Below are 20,272 nucleotides of genomic sequence, written 5' to 3' on the forward strand. Positions count from 1 at the left end.
CGCATTTGTGGCGCGTGGAAATTGGTGCTTATTAAACGGCGAGCACAGCAATTTCCACCAGCGGAAGATCCACAACGTGAGAATGCATCAAGCCGCAGTAGCTTGAGCCACGCCTCCCTCTCCTACCCATTGGCGACTGATTTATCGAGTGTCATGCGGAGACCAGGACCAACCCCCCCCCCTTCCCCACCTCTTCTTCCATCCGTTCAACGGATTCTCACTCGGTGACTTACCAACCTCACGCCCCCAGCTGGACAGTTGCGTGCATTTGCTCTCTCACACTTTTGAGAGCTCAGCTATGGTTGAATGCACTTCAGTACTGTACCGATGTGAAATAGGACATGCACAATGTAAATTTGGGCGGAGTGGTGGTGCAGTGGCTAGCAGGTGCACATTTGCACAACCAGCTGGATCCGTTAAATGTTCCCAAGTGATGTTTAACTTTCCTGGTGGTCGGCGTTGGCGCGCAGTTGTTTGCGGGCTGCCGCGATGAACCCGACCTACCCCGGTTCGATTCCCAGCCGCGGCTAACATCGTGGGCCCACCCTTAGCTAACCTAGCACTGACCATTGTGATAAAGTACTGTATGGTCAAAGCAGCCTGCCATGACCGACAGCCTTCGGAGGCCTTCATCAAGCAGTGTGATTGACAAAGGGCTATAAATCGTTAATTAATATAATCATAACAGTGGCTGCTACATCATGTCTTTTTTTCTCTAGAATTACCCAGTATATCGGTTGCAAAGATTGGTAACGATCCATGTTGGAATGTTTAGAGTTTCAAGAGTGCATTACCTGCATCTCGAATGCAGGCAGAATCTGTTGTTGGTCAGGATTTAAATTGTATCTTATCCAACCTATAGGGTGCTTGTTACTTCAATCCCAGTCTCCAGGTTTGATACAGACATACACGGTTAATATAAATATTCAACACATTTTTAGTACTAGCTTTACCACCCGGCTTCGCCCGAGACTTGGATTCTTGTCTTGGATTACCGTAATACACGGCCTACGCGGAGGGTGGGGGGGGGGGATGCGTGACGTCAGCAGGTACACTGCATGACGCTGCCGCTTGCGGGTGACATCACAGATGTGACGTCACCGCTCACTTGCCGTGCAAAATATATCCATTATTGCGCCTCCCCCGCCCCCCAAAATATAAAAGTATCTTTTTAGACGTTTTGCATGGTGTACAGTCTGGAAGCTACCCACATGCCATATTTCAAGTTTGTTGCATGTTGGGAAGTATGCTAAACATTTCGAACAGACACACATATTCACAAATTTCCCTTTTATAGATATAGAGTATATACGTCAGTGTTATTATGTACCTTGGAAAATGTTATCCTAATTAATTATTGGGATGCCGTGATGGCAATGAGATGTTATCTCCCTCGCCTGGTACACAGGAGTCCATGGGTTTGATCCCAGACCCTGACCATGTCTGTTGCATGCTTGCAGTCCGCGTGTTCATTCTCTCCGTGGTGGTCACGTGGATTTCCTTCTGGGCCCTCCGGTGTTTTCCCTCCACATTTTGAGACATGCGTTTAGATTGCTTGGCTGCTACCATAAAGTCACACGTGTTGATTTAAGCCACTGAATAATAACTAAGAGATCATTGGGCTTTATCTGGACAATAAGATAGGTTTTTTTTTGCTTATGAATGTTTTTCATGGAATAATGTGTATTCTCAATTTATACATCCACAAATTACTAATGATCCACAACATTAAATTAATCGGGTGCTGACCCAATCTGTAGCAATCAACACTGCCACCACACGCAGTTGCCAACCTGACTTCTTGTTGACACAGCCATTTACTATTCCCTTGTTATTCACGAACTTGGCTATACGCGAATCATATCTGGAACTCTACACGACTACATTGAGGGAGATAGTGATGATATAAAGTGATGAGATAAAGTTATGAGATAAGTGATGATGCTCATCATCATAATTCAAGGTAAGTTAATTGTGTTTTGATAATGCTTCTTTATTTAATAGCTTAGTTTTGTTCACATGAATAATATTGGTCGCGAAAGCCTACGTGTTAAACCAGCTTAGTTTTGTATTTGTTTAAAGTAATTCATTAAAAAATAAGTTTTCTTAGGCCAATACCATTATCCGCAAAATTTGCTATTCAAGAGCACCTCCGGAACGTATCCCTCACGAATAACGGAGGGAATACCGCACATGCTTAAGGCACGCGTGTGCACGCAAAACAACACAGACACCAATGCATGCGACAGATTCCTTGCACCGTGACGTATCGCGCATATGCGCTTGCACATATGCACTCATTTATCATCGACACACACAGTCCATTGTTTACTATAGCAGATGTCAGACGTTCAGATATTTTAAAATTCATGGCATGCCGTCTGGCTAGTCTAGACTGACATTGAGTCCCAAACACGTGTGCTGCAGTATAATATTTTGGAAAAGTTCTCACTTTTCCCCATGCCTTTCATGTATAGTGTATTGCATTGACCCAGAATGCAATTGGACATTTTTTTAATAAAATAATTTCTAATTGTACGTTAAATATATTCACTTTGATTACATAACAACATCATACGCAGTGCAAACAAAAACATAAATGGCAAAACATTATTTGTTTTTAATAGAGCGCCCTTATGCTGGGGCATTGAATAATTTGTTTTGTAAAGGCCACCCGCAGTGGCAGATGTCCCTATGCAGCACAAGATGACTCCAGTACCTGGCCTAAGAGTGAGCATTAGTATTTCAATAGGGGGCGATTATTACTACGTGTAATTGCAATTGAGGAGTAAATAATAATAATGATTCACAGCGCTTTGTCAATCCACTGCTGGATGAAGGTCCTCCCGATACTAAACACAGGCCCGTGCCCAGTTCAGACATCGCCACTGAGGATAAGCATGGCTGAGAATCAAATTCAGGCAGGCAAGTTCTTCGTGCTGTGTATGACCCACTGCGCCACCACTCCACCCCATGAATATCAAGAATCGTACAAAATGAAGTGGCTTGCTGTATAAAAAAAAAATGCTAAGAAAAGTTCACGTTAATTTTGAGACATTAAACGTGCGTTCAAGGAGAGGTCATGAAATGGTTAGCTTAAAACATTGGATACGTTTTGAAAAAATACAAGGGATAGTGATCATTGGCAGAGCCTGTGGCTCTTGTCAACCACTCCATGTGAGTCGTGTCCCCTGGTGATGCATATTGATTGGGACCATGAATATGAAGCTGGTACGGCAAGTCCTCGCTTAACGTGCGGTGTTCACACTATAACTCGTTTTAGCTGCAACGCTGTTCTTCCATGAGTGAACACTGTTCGCATAACTCACCCCGTGCCCCCCCCGTTGTAACGTGGAACGTGCCCCATTATAACGTGGTTTCTGAGCGGTCGATGACCAACTACTTTCTTGAGCTGCACGGCTGAGCGGTGGTGGGATTTCTGGGATGATACACGGTACGCGACGGCGTTACCCTCAACTCGGTTCTCTGTCAGCGGCATGTCGCATTGTGCGTGTACATCGTATCTTGCCAAACTTTATCGTTACGATTTTTTTCTTACGGGGAGATTGTTTTCGCTCAATGCGTTTTTCGCTTAAAGCGGAACTTTTCAGGAATGCATCTTCCGTGTTACATGAGGAATTACTGTACACCCAATGAGTAACAATAATGTTACATTCTAGGAAGAACAGTCAATGCCTTTGCATGGATTCTGTAACGTTCCAACGTACTTTTGTGCTCGGAAGTACAGTATTTAGGTAAAAAAACCATGATGAATACATGTTACCTGTTATGACTTACGAGTCAGAAAAAAATACATTTACAATGAGAATGGAAAGTGTGCAAAGACTGGAAAGTATTCAATGAAGCACGGAGAGTTTCTACTTTTGGAACTACATCGAGGGACAGAAGGAAACAACGAACGGATTACAATACACATGCAAGTTAATGACGTAATTCTCATCTTCACGCAGCAGCAACAGTGGCTATTGCAAATTGAAGGCTATAAAAGCAATGTAGAGATACCCACTTGGAAATACAGGCGAGAAACAGAAAGGGACACACGGGGTCAATGAACAAACAAATGGCAGACACTGAATTGGTCTTCATCCAGCAGTGGCTCGACCATGGCTGATGATGATGACGGGAGTAACTGTGACGTTTCCAGCTCAGACAGCGAATGCATTAATCTCGTTCAACCTCAGTTGGAGAGCATGCAAATGTCGCACTGTTCAAACGCACCACTGTCTATTTTTGTGTAAACGTGTGGCATGTAATTAAACACACGACCAATGTGTTGCGCTGGTTTAAACTGCTGAATATTATCCTATTCACATGTTGAACAGTTTTTCGTTTTCACACTACAAGGTGGTGGGGGGGGGGGGGAATTTTCTCTGGCCATGACAATGAGGAAAGGTCACACTGTACTCTATCCTGAAACATGGATTATTTTTGTTCGTGAAACTATGCTTTGGCTGATTAAAGACAGCATTGTTTCAGTACTGTGATGCGGATTTTGAATATTTTGTAATGAGAAAAACCATTACCTTGCAATGTGTCGTGAGTACGGTGGTGTGATTAGCGAGCTTATACAGGATTTGTTACGCAGAAAAAAACTATTCACATCTCTTGCGTGTACCATATCTCCGGACTATAACATTCACCGGAAAGGAAGATCCATGCCAAAACTTATGCACAATGTCAATAAAGTTTTACAAATCTGGTAAGGGGCCATCCATTTAGTACGTACGCATGGAGGGGGGATGGGAGTTAACCCAAATGCGTATGCTTGCGTATGGGGGGGTCTACTGACAATGTGCGAACGCATAGGGAACGGGGGGGGGGGGGTGAAGCCTCGATAATAATTTGTCCTACATTGGCCTTCAAATGAAGTTCGATAGTCCGGCGGTGGACTATCTGTTTGCTTAAACACGTTAATATTATTAATCCTTGATCGTTTCTGCGTGGATTAAATATCGGCCGTTCTATAGGATTCGGGGGGGGGGGAGGGGGTGCGTCAGGCTGTACGTACGCAGGTGGGGGGGGGGGTGTAAAAAGTCCGCGTGCCTACAGAAAGGGGGGGAGGGGTCACGTTTTGACAGATTTTTGCGTACGTTCTAAATGGATTGCCCCTAAAAGACAAAGATTCCCCCATATAACCTTGAACAAACTGTTTGGGCACGTGCTGTTAGCGAGCACCTATGAACGCGTATATTTACACACCGTATCAAATACAAATTAAAGGCTGAGTCGACCTAGGGGAGGGCCCAGGACCGGTTCAGATTATTGCCACTGCTGTTGGCCGTGAGCGGGAATTTAGCTTGGGTTTTCTGACTTAATAGCACAGTGTGCTTACCACTAAACGATCACTCTTCAGATCTGGTCACACACCCACAGACCTACCAGATGATTATGTGCAGTCCCAATGTTTGCTTTAAATTTTGAGAAAAAAACCCCATATCTTATAATCCGGAGAATAATACACGTGCTATACATGTCACAAATTCACCCCCAAGTGATTAAATTAATTCCCCTGATTCAGGGTCGCGATTCAAGAATTATTGTCTGTTGTACTTTTTAACGACTACTTCTAAGAGTAATACTTTCAATCTATAGAGTGTTTACATAGCCACTGAGATGCGTCCGTTTGTACTGTTTGTACTGATTCTAATGTTTGCCATGTGTTTTACGTCTCATCTGTACAGTTTTTTTGGTTCCTCTTTTACCATATTGTAAGACTCTCCAGAAAGTAAAACGCACCCTAAATTAGTGCCCGGTGTCAATAAAGTTATACAAATCCAGGCACACAAACACACATCTCCTGGATGATAAGATACAGGGGAAATTACACTATGTAATCTGGAGAATACAGTAGTCTATATGTAACGTTAGCATATATTTCTCCGTAGATTTTTTCATGAGGCATAACATTATCGATTCTTACATACACAGCTCGATGCGTGTGTCGTTAGCACGTGAAATTGTATTTAATTTGTGAATCAATGCTATGTAACGTGCCTTGTACATACTGGCTTCAAGGATATATATATACTGCATATACTGTACAACATTAACTGTTGTGTAAAGGGTTAACTGGCAGCCAGTTACCGCAAGGGCCCAAAACCACCCTCCTAAGACCAGCACAGATTGAAGTGTGGTTTGAGTGTTACGATTTTAATTAAAACTAACGATTATTTTCAGTCCTTTGTCAATCCACTGCTGTTTGAAGGCCCCCCCCCCCATCCTCCCCTCCCCCATCTCCCCCCTCATGGTGTTTGTCAAGGAGGTTTTTTTGACCATACCTTTCCATAATTTACCATGCTTTACCATGCTGATCACTGGATTGATGTGAAGCTAGGGGAGCGGGTTGTGCCCAGAACCAGGTTCAGGTTCCAGCAGCCACTGATGCTAACCATGGCTGGGAATTAAACTCGGGGGGACGGGGCGGGTTCATAGTGCAGCGCGCTAAACCACTGCACCACTGCCCTTCCCCAATATTTTAATTGCAACGCAAAGCAGTGGATTGATCTTTCAGCAAAGCTCGCTGAACACGGTGCTACATGGAGTGCCATGTCCGTACGTGTCGCGCGATTAACCGCGCTGCTCAACCATTGCTGCGTTCCGCCAAACCCGTCGCTTAACATTGCCGAGAACATTTGAATTTGTTTTAAGGAGGCGGCCTGATAATAAAACAAACAGCACTCAATAACATTTTCCAGACCTGCCTGGTGTTTACATTATTTGAGATGACCCGCCATCACCAACAACTATAACAATACATCCAGTAATAACATTTGGAGGGTATTATGGAAACAAAGAAGCTCATAGGGTGAAAGCTTTTCGGGCGACTCTCTTCAACAAAGGGGAAATGTTTTTGCAACGGGAAGAACTTTACAATTGAGTTATGAAATGGCAGCATGCGCTTTTGGTTCTCGAATTTGTATTTTTTTGTTTGTTGCCAGCTCGTCGTGCTGAAAGAAGTGCATAATACCTATTATGTAATCATTCACGTGTATTTAAGTTAAATACTCAAAGCAGCAATCCAGCGGTTACGCACCCTTTGCCCTGATACAGTACCGACGCCGTGCATCTCACTGGCTGGTAAAGTCGGATATTTGAAAGCGTTGGATATCGAATGAAAATGAGCAGTTTGCACCGCTGGACCAGTAGGTTGGCTCGACAAAAATGAAATGCCAGCTGCTTTGGCGGCTAAAAGGAAGGGGCACTTCCGCACATCAGGACGCATTCGTAGAAGTCCACTGCGCCGTATTGAGATAAGACGTCTGTACTACAGCAGTTTGTCCGTGTCGCTCAAATGAATGGGCGCAGAATATATTTTTTTATAATATACATATCTATAGCGCGAAAGTGATGACCAATCGTGCGATTCGTTCAAAACCCACCTTTGTTAACACAATATTTATATGACGTCCACTGTGTCATTCACACCGAAGACTAACGTGTTATCACCTCAGTAGTATCATCCCGGCTCCGAGTCGTACTTGACGAACTCGTTCCTCTGCGGCAACACAGAATCCAGACGCTCGCTAATATTTGTTAATCTCGTGAAAATTTCGGAGCTTCTCCCCCCATGTATGGGCAGGGCGATCAGGGTGAAGTCACTCTTCTCGGGGCAGAGTGGGCGGTCCCGCACACCCCCCAAACTTAGACTTCCTGCCCATCCTCAGTTACGTTTCTGACTTCTCGTGGGAGTCTAGGGCCCAGTTTGAGCTCCTGCGTACACATTGTATACATTTTAAAAAGTGAGTCTTTACCATCGGAGTGGTATCTTCAATCCTTCAAATCTACATTGTTGTCTTGGTGATAATAATAATTTACACTTATAAAGCACGTTTCACCCAGAGGTCGCAAGGCGCTGCACAGAGCTAAAAGCAAGCAAGTAAAATACTGACACAATTCTAAAACCTAATATAAGCACGCAGGCTCATGATTTTACCACAGATACAAATACCCCCTCCCCAACACTCCCAAAACACAACCATATTAATCAGGAGAAAAGGCCTTGAAGTAAAACAAAATGTCTTAAGGCGCGATTTAAATAAACCGAGGGACTCGGCCAGGGGCGGAGCCAGGTAGGGTGACAGGGGTGACATTCTGCGTGTAAGTGTACGACACTCGGTCTGGCGGACTCCGTGCAACTGCATTGTCAGAGTGTGTCGCCAACCGATGGCGTCTAGTTCAACAGCCTGACTCTCTCTAAATAATTCTTGAAATTAACATTTGTTGAATGTCACCCCGGGCTGAAAATCCTGGCTCCGCCCCTGGACTCGGCAGACCGAATATTTGATGGAACACGGGAAAAGGCCCGGCCACCCATCGAACGGAGGTTTTCTTTCACTTGTCTTTTCACGGCATAGCCGCGTAGTTTTCTTTTGGTGCGCGGTCAAAGAGTCTCAAGGTTTAGCGGTTGCAAGAGCTGGCGTCCCCAAAAAGTATGTCCGCTCGAACCAGGTGTTCACAGCTGTGGTTCAACCCCGCGAGCAGGAGACCGCCATGAACAAGTTGTTTTCACTGCCTTGGCGCGGCGCACGACGCAGACGATGGCACTGCGTGCAAGATCTGGCCGTCCAGCCAGCGCGAGAGGAACGCACCAAGAGGCTGCGCGTTCGGCGCGAGATCGCCTTCGGTGAAAAGCAGTAGCCACAAATATCTCGCTTTGAGATCGGGGCAGGGCCCCCCCCCCCCCCTCTCGGGCTGTTCAGCCTAACCCTGAGGGGGAGAGGGGCCCTTCATGCATATGCGGGTAAACTCAACATGCGAACAGTGGCCATGGAAAGTCCACGGTGAGCTCGTCGGCTTTACGAAGTGCATATGACGACCAAAAGTTTTGCTGGGGCTTTCGTCACGGACGCAGGGTTAGACCTGGGGTTGTGGGATGCTAAGGCTGTGGCATTGTCTGTCCTGAGTAGGCAAGGCGCATGTTTTGTGGCATTGGGTCTTTCGAGTAGCGTCAGCCAGGAAGGCCTCCTTGACGTCTCTGCCATTTGAAGGAAATCTACCTTTTGGCGGAGCCGCCAAGGAGGCGTTGGCGGAGCACGATAAAGAATTCAAAGAGAGACCGGATAGAGGTCCACGGCGTTCATTCCCTTTCGTGACCAAGGAAAGCGCCGGGTCTTGCTCCGGCGGTACATTTTACTCGTTCGAGTTTTGGCCAACAAGTGACAAGCGCTCGTCGATCACGGCGCACCGGCCGGCACGAGGCGGCCGCCGGCGTCAATCGCCCTCCGCAAAAAGTGAGCTTGCCCAAGTGGCCAGCCGTCTCCCTGCAAGGGGGATGCCAGCGGCCGCTGAGGTCACCTCAGGCGTTTCTCAGACGAGTGGTGCAGATCATCGAGGGACAGGTGGGTGCACCATACGATAAGAAGGGGATACGAGTTCAGATACCACCCCTCCCCGCAATATACCTTTGTGGAGTCCGCAATAAGGAGGCCCTCAAGACCGAAGTGGCACGGCTTTCAGAAGTAGACGGCGATAGAGGCGGTTCCGACCCCTCAGTGGGGCTGTGGGTTTTTCTCGCAATTCTTTATGGTTCCGTAGTCCTCAGGGGGCTTCTGGGCTCTAATGGACTTCCAAAAGCCTCAACAAATTCTTAAAGAACAATCGTTTCAAGATGCAGTCAACAGTATCCATCGCTCGGGCGACAGGCCGCGACGATTGGCTCGACGCGTGCCTGCGTAGACCTCAGGGATGCATGCCTGCATGTAGCAGTGCATTCCAAGGACCACAGGTTCCTCAGCTTCGCTGTACTGGGGGAACCTTCGTCAATTGAAGGCGTTGCCATTCGGCCTCGCCGCATCGCCAAGACTCATTTACCAGAAAGGGTAAAACCTATTCTTATTTTTCATACTTTGATCCGGGCAAAAAGGTCCCATGATATAGCTGTCCTCCCCGAGCTATAAGTGCTCTGTTAGGGCATTGTCTTTGTTACTGTTCGCCTTTTGGCATTCTCTGGGCTGACACTGGTGAGACAAGGCCCTATAGAAGGCTGTCACTGGTGTAGGCCAATCAGGTTCAAAGACAATGCGTATATTATCAGATCATGTTTGTTTGCATGTTTTACCACAAGTACGCGTGGTTAACGCAGACTTGATGCCTTGCAAAAGGTTTCTATTCGGTGTTTGAACAGCTTAACACTTGTTTTATTGCCAGAAAGGGTAAATACAACTCTTTTTTTTTCGTAGTCTTTTACCAAGCTGCTGGACTTTACACGGCCGCTGGAGTGCCTTCCCCGGGCCAGGGGGGGGGGGGGAAGTCTGCACTCGGTGCTGAATGAATGCACTGTGCGACCCTCCTTTCGAACCGCTCTCATTGCGCGCGTAAAATTTCCTTACCTGGAAGACGGTGCTGCTCCTGGTCGCTGCCACAACCCATGCTTAGGGTACGTGAGGTTCATGCCGTTAACGCTCGCCCACCTACGATGGTGGTGCCGAAGTGGAAGGCGGCCTTGCGGACCTCTCCGAAGATTCTTCCCAAAGTGGTGTCTCCTTTCCATACGTCGCGGGAAGATGGGTCTCCCACCGTCGTTCTGCCCACGTCCTTGTCTGTCGGCAAAGGAGGTGAGAATGCAGTTGCTACATTCTCACCCGTTGCAGTTTTAACTGAAGCTGACCCGGCCTTGGCGTGCGTCCGAACAGCTGTTCGTGTTGGTACGGCCTTCAGAAGAGGGACCAGCTGACCTCCAAGCAAAGAATAGCTGCCTGAATAAAAGAGTTGATTAAGGAGGTATACGGACCAGGGCAGTGATGAGCAGGAAACCGGCACTACATATGTGGGTTGGACAACAGGAAAATAAAAAATGGAAGGAACCGGAAAGAGAGGAAGACCTAACAGAGAATGGCTTGACAACGACACCAGATATTGCTGCCAGAAAGATGTGGCACAAGACGGAGGAAAGTGGAAACAAATGACGAAATGTGGAGTGGACACCTACGTGCTATCTGCCCATGGATTGTGATGATGATGACGACAGGCCTGTGAGGGGCAGCTGTTACCAAATGCTGTTAAGCCACGCTCGACCAGGGCTGTGGCAGCGTCCTGGGCCAGCAGGGCGAGAGTGTCTCTGGATGAGATCTGCAGAGTAGTGATGTGGCGCGCACATCGCGAGCGTTTGCGCGGAATTACCGCCTTCACTTGCGGCCATCTCGGGACGAACGTTTCGATCGGGCGGTACTGTCAGCTGCGGGTCTAGGAATGTATTTCTGGTAAGGGTGGGTGCTCTTGAACTCGCCTACCTCCAGTGTCCGACGGCTCTGGTACTGGTTCACTTAAAGAGCCAGGATGATACTACTGAGGTAGTAAACTCGGATTTGAGTCAATATTACCTTAATCCTGGTTTGATCAAGTAGTATCATCCCGACTCCCACACCCACCAACCTAACCTGCTAGTTCTACATCATGTCCTGTCGACCACTCAGTTTAACGTAGGCTTTCGCGACCAATATCCATAATACAGTTTTTTTGGGTTTGATCGCGTAAAACAGGCAAAATCCTTAGTTGGGCTTTGATAGCAGTCATTGAGCTGAGGGGGATGGGCAGGAAGTCACGTGTGGGGTTGTGCGGGGACCGCCCACTGCACCCCAAGGGGAGTGGCTTCTCCCCCTGCCCGTTACATGGAGGGGAATACCTCTGAAAGTGTTAAATATTAACTAATATTAATGCAGTTGTTTGGGTTCTGTGCTACTGCAGAACCAAGAGTTCACTCAGTACGGATTCGGAGCCGGGATGTTGTCCTTCCCCGCACCTCCCATTAGCACGGTTGGCTATGTACTGTGCGAAAGAAATTCAACATACTATCCTAGTTTTCTTCCCGATGTCTTTGTGAAACTCTACATTTTCACATCACCAACCAAGTGCTAACCACCTGTTCTGACCACTGAGTCCATCATTGTCACATGATACCGCGTTACTTTTAAACATTCCGCACAGGGTGATCATAATAGTCCTGCTCTAGTTTTTGGCATCCTATACAGTATCTTGGAAACAGATAGACGTGTGTGTGTGTGTATACAGTGAGGGAAAAAAGTATTTGATCCCCTGCTGATTTTGTACGTTTGCCCACTGACAAATAAATGATCAGTCTATAATTTTAATGGTAGGTTTATTTGAACAGTGAGAGACAGAATAACACAATCCAGAAAAACGCATGTCAAAAATGTTATAAATTGATTTGCATTTTAATGAGGGAAATAAGTATTTGACCCCTCTGGAAAGCATGACTTAGTACTTGGTGGCAAAACCCTTGTTGGCAATCACAGAGGTCAGACGTTTCTTGTAGTTGGCCACCAGGTTTGCACACATCTCAGGAGGGATTTTGTCCCACTCTTTGCAGATCTTCTCCAAGTCATTAAGGTTTCGAGGCTGACGTTTGGCAACTCGAACCTTCAGCTCCCTCCACAGATTTTCTATGGGATTAAGGTCTGGAGACTGGCTAGGCCACTCCAGGACCTTAATGTGCTTCTTCTTGAGCCACTCCTTTGTTGCCTTGGCCGTGTGTTTTGGGTCATTGTCATGCTGGAATACCCACCCACGACCCATTTCCAATACCCTGGCTGAGGGAAAGAGGTTTTCACCCAAGATTTGACGGTACATGGCCCCGTCTATCGTCCCTTTGATGCGGTGAAGTTGTCCTGTCCCCTTAGCAGAAAAACACCCCCAAAGCATAATGTTTCCACCTCCATGTTTGACGGTGGGGATGGTGTTCTTGGGGGCATAGGCAGCATTCCTCCTCCTCCAAACACGGCGAGTTGCGTTGATGCCAAAGAGCTCCATTTTGGTCTCATCTGACCACAACACTTTCACCCCGTTGTCCCCTGAATCATTCAGATGTTCATTGGCAAACTTCAGACGGGCATGTATATGTGCTTTCTTGAGCAGGGGGACCTTGCGGGCGCTGCAGGCTTTCAGTCCTTCACGGCGTAGTGTGTTACCAATTGTTTTCTTGGTGACTATGGTCCCAGCTGCCTTGAGATCATTGACAAGATCCTCCCGTGTAGTTCTGGGCTGATTCCTCACCGTTTTCATGATCATTGCAACTCCACGAGGTGAGGTCTTGCATGGAGCCCCAGGCCGAGTGAGATTGACAGTTCTTTTGTGTTTCTTCCATTTGCGAATAATCGTGCCAACTGTTGTCACCTTCTCACCAAGCTGCTTGGCAATGGTCTTGTAGCCCATTCCAGCCTTCAATATTGTCCCTGACATCCTTGAAGAGCTCTTTGGTCTTGGCCATGGTGGAGAGTTTGGAATCTGATTGTTTGATTGCTTCTGTGGACAGGTGTCTTTTATACAGGTAACAGGCTGAGATTAGGAGCACTCCCTTTAAGAGTGTGCTCGTAATCTCAGCTCGTTACCTGTATAAAAGACACCTGGGAGCCAGAAATCTTTCTGATTGAGAGGGGGTCAAATACTTATTTCCCTAATTAAAATGCATATCAATTTCTAACTTTTTTGACATGCGTTTTCCACATTTTGTTGTTATTCTGTCTCTCACTGTTCAAATAAACCTACCATTAAAATTATAGACTGATCATTTCTTCGTCAGTGAGCAAACGTACAAAATCAGCAGGGGATCAAATACTTTTTTCCCTCACTGTATGCTCTGTGGGGAGTGATAGAGCTACAAGCGCTGGGACCTGAGTTCAATTCCCACCCATAGAGAACAGTGGCGAATATCTGAACTGGTCCTGTGCCTCATCAAGGTACACTTAGTCATAAATGAGTACTTGGTGCGGTATGTAACTGTTAGCAATGGGGAGACAAAGGCGACTGGTCTTCATGTTGGTCACACCAACTCCTTCTTGCACCTTGCCGGCCTTCATACGTTGCCACTAACAGCACTTGCCTCCAAAAGCATGAATCTACTGTATGGGGGATCTCTGTCATAGGAAATGTTCAATGCAAGGAGTAGCAGATAATAGGTCCGTAGATAAGAGGTAATCTCCTGCACAGTCGTCACCTGATGAGGCATTACAAGAATGGAACACTTAAGTTTAAAGAAGCTGGTTATGTTTGTGACGTAAACACTCGTAGGCTTTCAGTGTTGCAAGACGGATGACAGAAATGTAAAGCTGGGACAATTAGTAGACTAAGTTGATTCATCATCACCAAAATGAGCCATGGTCAATCCATGGCTCGATGAAGGCTTATCCAAGTTGGCGCCATGTTCTTAATTGTCATAAAAACATAACCGTACGTTTGAAACAACTCACAAAGTACGGTAATTGTTTGTCATCATTTAACACTTGGCCTGTAGCCACTAGAGGCGCTACAATACGCCACATTTATTTTTTAAAAGATCCGTGATTCTTTTTTTAATTGTGTCAGGGTTGGGAGAAGACTCCGTTACACGCTGAGTAAATGATTGTTGCGATAACCATTATTACGATTAATTATAAACCAATACCACAAAACATCGTGGTGAATCTTTCACACACATTCCAAAAACTGGCCTTTGAAAGTTGGATGTTCCTTTGGCTTGATGTGCCCATAATAATTAGTCGAATATGCTCTTGTGGGACACTTGACACGGAATGTCAGTCAGTGTCAGGTGTGATCACCTTCAACTCCTCCTTGAGAACCCCAGACAGTCAGGGCGCCATGATGGTGTGATGTTAACTACCTCGCCTGGTATTCAGGAGGTCGTGGGTTCGATCCCGACCCTGACGCCTGTAAATTTGGAGTGTGCATGTCTCTCCCCGTGGTCATGTGGATTTTTCTTCGGGTCCTCTGGTTTTTCCCTCGACAATTAGAAATAAGCGTTTAGAGTATTTGGCTGCTATAAATTTACACGTGCTAAGCCACTTCGTTGAGCTATCATTTGTGATCGCCAGGTTGCTTCTGAAAAAGAGCCATATATAGCTCAGTGGTAAAATTAAACTATTTTAAATAGTTTTCTGATTATTTCTAATGGAGCCCACGAGGCAACTTATTGTCATGTCCATTAAAGTATTTTGACCTCTCCGTCTGAAGAGCGTTAACATGTTTTCCCGACAAACGACAACTTCCTGAACCAGTCATTACTAAACCCTCCAAGCACACGGCCTCCCTAAGTCTTTATAATTTGGGGGGAGATTTTAGCAACAAATTTCTGTAAATCGGAGTGTTAATGCCTTGAGTTGTGGATCGAACATTGCGTCCGATTTGTGAAATGCGTGCGTGTTATTTATCGTGCATTTAAAATAATTACATAAATGATCAAATGAAAATGTACGCTGCTTACCAACACAATTATCGCGCGTATGCTTGGGTGTAAGGTCAAGCACCGAGCGTGTGCGTCTGTGTGTGCATTTGCGTTGTTTCCATGGGTATGTATTCCTTAGCGTGGTCGATTCCCCACGTGGCTTAAAGGTGTGGGCAGCAGAGCCAGATATGGCGTCCCAAACTGTGCGGGAGGGGGGCTGAATTGGGTCAAGGTCAGGGGCTTTTTGGTTGGCCGCTCCAGATTATAGTCAGGGTCTCTCTCACCATCCACAAATGCTGTTTGTTAAGGAGCTGTACACGTGTTAGCTGATCGAGGAGCTGCATGGCAGCCCGCGCAGGTAGACTGCTGGGTTATGACATCACGTTTTACACAACACGAATACAGAGCGGGGGTCCCAAGTCTTACTACCAGCCAGAAGGTGGCTCAGAATAGGACAGGCGAGTTCGCCTCTGTTGGAATTCGCACATCTGAGAATGTATTTTCACAGGCGGATACCTCGCTCGAACATGCCCGCCACGTTTGAAAATGGTTTGAGCACGAATCATAATCGTTTGTCCTCCTGCCTCCTGGGCAGGTTTGAATATGGCTCTTGAGAATAAAGCCTGACCCCTCCGATGTGTCCCGGGACCTTCGCAGAGCCATGTCCATTGCCACCGTTTGATGCGGAGAGGCAAGAGGAACACCGGTGCATTTTATACCGACTCTTATGACGCACGAAATGATCATTCTTCCGTGCGAGTCACTTGTTATTATATGCATCCAAATGGACCTAAGTGGTTGTCGTCGGGAAAACAATCGCAATCTGTACTCGAGCTCTTTGATTGCGAAAGTAGTCGCCACATCTCCTCAGGGGTATGAACTTCAACGCGTACCATACCTTTGCTTTTCCTATGTGTATCGAGTTATCAAGCAACAGTAGGCCGCCTTAGTGGCCGAGCGAGTTAAAGGCTCTCGTTATCGATCGGTCTTGCAAAAAAAGATTTGTTCAATAAATGTGCACCTTCGTGGAATTTCCACTCCTATTTGCCCAGAACCGCCAGGCCACCCTGTGGGGAGTATGATATATGTTGAAAAGAATGTTGCATGCAGTGCGTTCAAGCAAATCACCCACGAGGAAGTAACCCTGAGTGTGCCCAAACTCATCAGGTCTCGGAAGGTGAGCTGGATTTCATCCCGGTTAGTACTTGGATGGGTGACCTTCAGAGCTTGCCATGTGTCACATGCTTGGGGCTACGAGGTGGCAAATAGATGGCAGTGCTGAGTGTTGCACCCTCGCGTGCGGTGTACTTTTCGAGGCGCTCCCTCCTGAAAATAATAGGCTTGAGCGAGGCTTTTCTAGTGAATGAATACGTGGATTTATTATTGACGCAGCAAGAACAAGTGGGTTTAATATTAATTGAGCCAATTTAACTTCAAGAATGAATCGTAATGCATTTTTTTAACACGTGACCACAAAAGCTATCAACTAACTTCAAAAGCTGGTAATTACATGAACAGGTTTTTTTTTATTCCCAGTTGCTTCCAGTTTAAATGATCATATTTTGACATTTACAATATTTTACTTGAATGAAACGTTTCTCGGGCTTTGTCTTGTCGGTAATATGGCCATTAGGTCAGATGAGCAAATGTTTGTGGCAGTATGCGTGGCACATTGCACAACCAGATAAATATATCTTGGCTCTGCAGCAACCAAGCAATCTTAGGCTCATTTGAATGTATTTATATATGTGTAATTAGTGTTTTATTCTGTTTATGTAGTTCTCAACATACTTAACACTTAGAACATGTTATTTAAGCAATGTTTAATTGATGAACCTGAAAGCAATGTGTACTTAATTCTTAACAGTAATTATAAAAGTGGCTTGTTGAGACCTTCATGCAGCCGTGGATCGACCATGGCTGGATGATGATGACGTAACATTTGCTTTCGTTTAATTTAAGAGTGATGCAATAACGTTGAGTTGTATTTACCTGCCGTTATAATTATTTAATTGAACGCCCGCAAGTTGAACTGGTTGGCAAGCATTAGCTTGTTAGAAAGGCATTTCACAGTAGCGCTCTGATCTGAAATACAGTGTGTATAGTGGAGAACATGACACACGGCATAATAAACATGGCATGAAACCGCAAACAAAAACCACATTCATTTAAGGTTCATGCTCAACGCCATCAATTGAAATTTATTCGAATTTGAGGATTAGTACAAACTGCTCAAAAGGTAAATGGTGTATGGCTTTCATTCAGTGTTGCGAAGTCAAGGTCAAATGGTAAACAATAACAACGTTATATTCTTAGTTCTTTCGGTAAAGTCACGTTGAAGGGAAGCAATAAAATAATAAAATATATATTTTAAAATAATAAAAAAATATTTTAAAATAATAAAATACATATTTTATTATTTTATTGTTTCCCTTCAACGTGACTTTACCGAAAGAACTAAGAATATGAATTACTGCAGTCACGAAAGCTTTAAATCAAAATAACAACGTTCAGCATTGTAGTAATACAGATTGCACTGGGTAACGGTTTTGGATATTATATCTCAGCTGTGTGAACAGTGTGAAATGCAACTTTTACATGCAGCCTTAATTTGTAAAAAATTACAATTTTCAATGCATTGTAAGGACCGCGTTTTAAGTCGGCATAAAAGAGGAAAATGCAAACAAGCAAACAAACACATATATCCACACCGATTGCTCGCTTAACCTCCTTGTGCCAGCAGAGTGAAATGTTTGTTGTAATAACTTAGCAAAACGCTAAGGCATGGAGACTTATGAAAACATACAGCGGCACGGAGAAAATTACGCCGGTTATTGGCTAAAGGAAAAGGCATGTTTCCGTTGCCAGTGCTTATTCACGGTACCCACATGCTTGAAGAATAGGGTCATTGTCCAATCCCCCAAAGCATTAGCCGAGCATTAGCTGATTTACAGTCACTCAGCGAGTCTGACAATCGAAGGGTTTAAAGTTACCTCCAGAGCTGGTCTCCTTTTCAGGGGCCTACAAAACCATTCAAAGCCCCCCCCGCCCCACCACCAAAAATACTAATGGACAAGAAGCCCTGCATATTTGTGGAATTGTACCTTAAAAAAAAACCCCCACGTCTGCTGTAATTGTACCTGTGCGGGAGGGAGGCACGGCAGCTGCTCATTAATTGCCGAAGTTTCCATAAAGTGAGCAGTTTAACACCGGGCGAAGAGACACCGTGCAGTGGCCGTGGTCAAGCCGTGAAGTGTGAAATTTTGGCCCAGAGGACCTTAGTTGTTATAGCATCGCCATGGCGATGGAACGTCGTCGCATGTGGTGCTGACTTCGTTTTAACGCCGAATACGCGCAGTTCATTCGGACACCCCCTGACTTGGGGAAAACGAGTCAACTGTTGCGTTGAGCATTACAACGCGAGCTTCATAGATCCGCAAACGAATGGGGGACAGCAACTTATAGCCTTTGTCCAAAGCGGGGTCGAGAGGGGGGCGGGGGCGACGGCACTACGTGTGATGCTGTTTCAACCGCGTGACACCGGAGCGAGCAAGCGGAGGTTTCAAGTTTCCAACGGGTGGACGCAGATCTCGGCAAGGGAGCGCCGCTTCTGAACCCCCCCCCCCCGCCCCCCCCCCCCCCGGCTTTAAAAGCGGCAAATTGATTTGGTTGCAGACGCGCGGTGCCGCGTCACGGGAGTCGAGATCACGGGGACGCATTTGGTGTTACCGCTGAGAAAAGGGTAGTTGCGTGAATTATTAATAGAGCAGGGGGAGGAGCGGGCATGATTAGTGAAAGCAGGCAACAAATAAGTTTGCACCTGTGGCAAGGACACAAAACACCCACTTTTATCGGGCGTAGCGTATCAATGCATTCATTTGTGTCGGGAGCTTAATGCACGCGGTGTGCATGAAGATTTCTTTCATTAAAACCAACTCGGGTGCTTGTAGTTGACGTTGCTCATTTTTTAATAGATTGTCCCAAAATAAAAAAAGACCCCACTGCCTATGTCACGTTTGCAGTGCAATGCAATTTGGATTTGCGTGGCGTCTAAATGGCGAGCGCATCTCGAACGGACGGCGTACAGGAACACGTGCGCGCCCCTCTTTGCATAACATTCAGATGCGCACGCGAGCGCCTACGGCGTACATTTTTTTTTGGTGCACATTATCGGCCGATTGGCCTCCCTTTTCACAGATCCTCTTACATTTTCATAGTGCGGCGCAGCAGGCGGGTTTTCATGATTCGGTTAAATTGAAATAACTTCCGATGGTCATGCGTATTATGAAGAATAAGAATAGATGTTTACCCTTTGTGGAAATCAAACAGGAGGTGTTAACATGTTCAAACACCAAATATAAAACTTTTGCAAGGAATCAAGTCTGCATTAACCACACGTGCTTGTGGTGAAAATGCTCTGATAATATATGCATTGTCTGTGAAACTGATTGGCCTACACTCTCCAATGCAACGGGACCTTCATTGAATGGTAATGCACGCACAACTACCAGGTCTTACATCTTGCAGAAACGGCCGATGGCATTATGCGTGTGCAACCATTGTATTTTCCATTTTCAGCCTTGAATTTTTCAGAGAGGGTAGTTTGCTATTGAGGGTAATAGAGGTGCGATGGGGATATTTTTTAATGCATTTTCTTTCCGAGGATTGCCGTTTAGATTCCCTTCTGATAGGGTGTTCTGGGACCATCACAAAGTGCGGTTTGGTTTAAGTTGGCACAGGTATAACCCAATTAGGCATTAAATGTCCATTCTTAATCGAGACTTGGTTATGCAATATTATCCAGTCGATCCACATTCGTGTACAAGGATTCTGATAATTGTATCATGACCACCACCCAACACTGTTTATTGGTAGGGACGTAATATTATCTACAAACTAACTCAGTCCACTCACTTGCTTAGTATGGTTGATGACTTCCTGCCCTTTTAATACATAACGGACAAACCCGCACCGGCTAAATGGAATAAGCATCTGTCGGCACTGCGATTGTTGTTTGAACTTAACCACGTGAAATGGGTTGTGAAACATCACTTTTTTTTTACATCGTGTTACAAATGT

The 20,272-nt window shown here is 45.7% G+C and overlaps 1 protein-coding gene across 35 annotated transcripts in view; it reads left to right on the top strand.

The window, feature by feature from the left end:
* LOC142929607 (uncharacterized) overlaps positions 1 to 20,272 on the top strand; it is a 391,053-nt gene that overhangs the window by 39,543 nt on the left and 331,238 nt on the right. The window lies entirely within an intron of this gene.

Source organism: Petromyzon marinus, chromosome 32 (genome assembly GCF_048934315.1).
Source record: "Petromyzon marinus isolate PM22_M1 ecotype Great Lakes invasive population chromosome 32, UKy_Petmar_22M1.pri1.0, whole genome shotgun sequence".
In the NCBI taxonomy this organism is placed as follows: Eukaryota; Metazoa; Chordata; class Hyperoartia; order Petromyzontiformes; family Petromyzontidae; genus Petromyzon; species Petromyzon marinus.